Source organism: Dermacentor albipictus, chromosome 2, assembly GCF_038994185.2.
Source record: "Dermacentor albipictus isolate Rhodes 1998 colony chromosome 2, USDA_Dalb.pri_finalv2, whole genome shotgun sequence".
NCBI classification, from domain to species: Eukaryota; Metazoa; Arthropoda; class Arachnida; order Ixodida; family Ixodidae; genus Dermacentor; species Dermacentor albipictus.
This window is the reverse complement of record NC_091822.1, coordinates 50,139,216-50,144,383: the sequence shown is the minus strand read 5'-3', so window position 1 is coordinate 50,144,383 and position 5,168 is coordinate 50,139,216.

Here is a 5,168-nt window from a genome sequence, read left to right as displayed (position 1 = left end):
CCGAGTGGCAGGAAGATAGGAAGGAGCACGTGTTAGTAGTGATTGTCCGAACTCTGAAGGATCGCCAGATGAGGCGATAAAAGGTGCGCGCACTTCGAAAACACGTGAAGTGGCAACATATTGTTTCTTCAGCATTACGCCGTGAACATTAGGTGCGCGTTGCGATCTGTAAAATCGCCGAAGCTATTGGCAGTCTTACGGGGTGCACGGAAAGATTGCTCACGGAGGAACTGAACTATCCAAGAAATAGTGTTCATCGTCGAGCCAGATCACTACGTCGCGCACTGCAAGCTCATTGTACGAGTTTCTTTACACTGGGCCTCTTCGATGTTTAGCCGCCATGATCGCCCGGTGAATGGATGTGTTGACGCCACCACAGCGTTCCCTCGTGGTATAATGCGAAGCGTACTAAATTACAAATTAGTCTAATACCCATTCAGTGTACATCTCGTAAGCTTCAAAATGCTTCTAAACCACGTTAAAGTAACTAATAATATTGTACTAAATGGATTTGTTTTATAACTTGCTTGTGCATGTAATGCACTCGGTGGAACGACAAACAAGTGAAAGAAGGCATGGCCATGCACCGACGGTATGATCACGTGAGCCCCAGTTTGTCAAGCGCCCAGAAGGCAACCCCAAAGGAATGATAGCCACCCACAGTGAATCTAGATAAACCAATGAAAATGGAGGCTTGTCGAAAGATAAACTTCATCTCGGTACCATACGTGCTTTCATCTTGGGGTGTCGCCAGAGCTCCTGAAGATCGAGAGTTTCGCCGAACTTGGCGCATCCAGCATAGCACCCCTGGAACGGGTACCCCAAATGTCAACCTTGCCATAGCAACCGGGCTCACGAAGCCTTCGCTGCGGCTCTCGTTCTCTGAAAAGTGAGATATTTTCCGCCGGTTTCTTTTTCACAGCACATTTTGTTCGCTAAAAATGATGACTTCGGAGCGGGGCGTGTAAGCCTATAAGTTGCGTTTGGGTCTGTGAGGGTGAGTGTCAGCCAGCAAAACATACACTCAAGCGATCACGGCGCGGGTCTTCGTCGTCTTCTTCAACGTGCCTCGGAAAAAAAGAAAACTGGAGCGCGTCAGCTACACTAAAACTGCCACAGAAGTTTCGTAGGCTTTGTTTTGACGCGCGTCGGCAGCACACAATTCCGCCGGTTCGTAACAATGCAAGTTGAAACTTGCATTGTTACGAGCGGCGAGCTGCATAACCACTGATTCGAGGCGCAATCATTTAACAGTCGATAGCTCGAACGAGCCTTCTCATTTTTTTTCTTCAGTTATCGCAGACAGGATAATAAATCCTGCGCTTCACAAATGTCAGCGCACTGCCTCATTCTGTCTGAATTTAACATTTAACAACAAGAAAGACAAAGATGATAAGCAACTAAACGTATTTATTTATTTCCATCATCTTTTTAAATGCGGTAGTTTGAACTTAAACATGTCAAAACATTTAATGAAGAGTCGACATCACTTCTCTAGCATCATTGCCAACATGACCACTAAAACACGATTACGTTGGCTGATATTTGCTACATATTTGCCGTAATAAAGCAACAGATTGTTTTCTTATTCACAAAGTTTTAGGCCATTTGAAAATCTTAGTGTACCTGAGTTTACTCTGTACTCACCTGCGTAACTCTCCGATGCCGCGTGACGACGCTATGCAGGCCGTGGGTGTACGTGCGGCGACTTCCGGTTAAATGCGCTCTATTGGGGTTCGCATATTTTATACGCTAGGCTAATAATTTCTTGAGGAGCTGATTATCTTGTCTAAATGTTCCTCCATCGACTCAGGAAATTTTGCGCCCGCGCAAATTCTACTTACCGCTAGGACGCTTTCCCACGAAGGGGAAACACGTGCAAGCACAGAGACCGGTATAACACAAATTCAAAAATGTTTTTCTTGCACAAAAAAAGCAATTTGATAAACGTGTGTCAGTTTGTAGACAATGAATGTTAGAAATAAATACACCATTTATCGCCTTTTTACCCCAACCACTTCAATGCTAAAGTCACGACTAAACATAGGCTAAAACTAACTTTTTTTCAACTTTGTCGCCAGATGGACAGGCCATTTCACGTTATATTCGTCCCAAATTATTTTTCTCTTACAGTAAAATTTGCTGCAAATTAGTTACTATAAAATATCACCTTTCGGTAAAAGTTATCTTTATGCAGAAAAATTCCCAATATGCCCTAAATTGTGCATATTTATTGCCGTATAAAAAACTAGCGGGAACGTAAAGATCGCTAACACCGTTTGTATGTGAAAAGCCTATCTTCATTCTCATGTGCTCGTTTAATTTAAGAAGAGAGAATTTTTGACAATGCGTTTTACGACTCATACTTTCGAGCTTTCTAAAAAACTTCACACGTTTCTAGCGGTGCTGAAATTTTTTTTTCGCAAGAATGTTTTGCAGGAAGACTTCTTGCTTTAGATAGGTAGTCCTCAATTTTTTTTAAATAGGTAGTCCTCAAAGAGCGTCGATAGCATATCTTTCTTGATGAATGCGACGCGCTTTGGCGGCTTACTTGGACGACAAAATCGGCTATACGGAGACAAAGTCCCCCTGCAAAATAGCCGAGTGTGGTATAAGAGTGCAAACAGAAGAAATGCTTGCTGTGTGTTATAATTATTATGTATCTATTTGTTTATTTGTTTAGTTCAGCAACCTCAAGGCACATGTGAAAACCCTATATAGGGGAGGGGTGAAGAACAAAACTCTCGCAGAAACTCCTCTGGCAGTTGTCCAAGTTCGCGCAACCATCGTGCCACTTGCTCATCTCCACGCAGCCCGGTGTCATTGACAATGTTGTGGAATGTGGTCTAACCAGTGTAAACCCTTATCAACCCTCATCGGTCTTTCGCTCACCGTGTTCGATAGCGAACATCATAGGGCAAGTGTAATTAGGATAGAGTTCATTACGGCAGCCGAACACACGACCATTGTGATTAATTACGGTGAAGTCAATTAGTCACTGTTAAGATGTAGTTCATTGCAGCACTCGAACCCTCGACAGGTGGTGAAACCCACGGACTTTGGTGTTAATGTGGATTAGGGCTAAGTTGAGGAAATTGTTGGGAAATCATCTGTAGGAAGTAAACAGAAATGCCTGTGGAATGATTATTTGGCAAGAGTACCAAAGACGGAGCACATGACAGCATCTGCATACCGAAGATGAGTTCCACACTTAAAGGTAACGAGAAAGGCGCAACAGAGTCTCGGCAGGGTTACAAAAGTATAAATTAAGTTTGAACAGGTATCTTGTAGAAAATTGGATGATGGCTGTAGAAGCTCACTGGAAAGCCAAGAGAATGTCAGCAAAAGGTATTGTCATGGAAACTGACCTTTCTTTCGCGCCATGAAACCTGCGGGGATCCACCAAGCTGCGCCGAGCTGTCGCCTTCACACGGAGCCATGCTGGAAGCTTTCTATGTGCGTATTAGCACGTACATTTAAGTCAGAACACACATACAGAAGTATCCGGGCTCCACATTCTGTCATTGCAATGTATGTTTTTGTCCACTGGAGCTAGAGGAAGCCGCATAAAATCAGCGCACAAAAGCAGCAATCCCACCGTCTACAGCTGCAGCTGCGTCCACGGGAAGGACCCCGTCATCCCCGTACGTCTACCTCGGGGCGATAGAGAGGCGGCGAGTATCTTTCAAATTCATTGCGCGCGCAGGATGCGCCGGGAAAAACATCGCGTCATAAATTATTCGGGGTTGTCACAAGCCAACGTAAGCGAGCAAGGTTCGAAATGCAGACTGAGTTGTCTGCAACGCTTCAATTCGTGTATTTGTTCTGATGAACATCACCGTAACCTGACAACTATGCATGACGCCCAAAAGGTTTCTGCTTGACGCATGTGCGCTTTACCTTATACTATCATCCGCAAGTGTGCGACAAGATTTCCGGACTGCTATAACCGTTGAAAATATTTATCAGGAGACATATTTATAAAACTATTTCGCCTGTATGCGAACATGTGCTATTCTTTTTGCATATTTCTTTCGCTGCCACCGTCGGTGCGTGCTACACTGTTTCTATATATAGGTTCCCGTATGCTGCTTCCGATAGCTTTTCCGATCTCAACGCGTATGGTAACTGACGCGAATTCACCTAGCTGGATCAGCGAACGCTCGGGGAGGCTTTAGGCTTACGCTCTTGTTCACGCAATTGTCGTTTTTGCATGACAATAGCTGCAATTTTCGTTTACATTTCACTCTGTGTATAACTTTCTACGCATCTGGGAACGGTCAGCTACTGAAGCGCGTATGAATGAACGCTTTTGCGCAACAGGCGCAAAGATGCTAATAGAATGCTTGGCAACGTCAGACAACTTTCTTTACGGTAATCTAACATCAGTATGAAACGGTGGTCCGATCCTCCATTTAGTACCGTCTTCCTAGTACTTCGCGGTAAAAAAGCTCGAGGGAGGAGCCCAGCAGTATCTACATCTCATACATGAACCCACCGTGGTCGCTTAGTGGATGTGGCGTTGGGCTGCTGAGCGCGAGATCGCTGGATCAAATCCCGGCCACGGCGCCCGCATTTTGATGGGCGCGAAACGCGAAAACACCCGTGTACTTAGATTTAGGGACACTTTAAAGAACCCCAGGCGGTCAAAATTTCCGGAGTCCCCCACTGCGGCTTGCCTCATAATCAGAACGTGGTTTTGGCACGTAAAACCCCATAACTTAGTTTTTAATCTCATACATAACGCGTTTCGGCTATTTACGTACTTGGAAAGTCAGCATAGATGAGTTCTATCAGAATCATTTTATAGCTCGTCCAGGCTATTTTTAGCACTTGTGCTTCATGCCACTGTTTGTTTTGCTACTTCGCTTACTGAACACGACCAAGTGGTGCTCTCAGTGAGGCTGAGTGGGTAAAGTGCACATAAAACTTAATGCAGGAGTAAATGTTCAACCATTTATTGTCGAGAGTGTTGTACTTGCAAATGCCACATCCAAATCTCTTGAGCGAAGCTACATAGCTCTACCTCCCAATGGGTCTGTCGTCTGCGCAAGCAAAATCTTGGTAGGCGTGCATGGCTGGCTTCCTTGAAGCACCAGCATATGGCGCTCGGATCCGCTCATCAGCGGCAGCGGCGATCCAAGCCATGCGGGGAAAAAAACAGAATG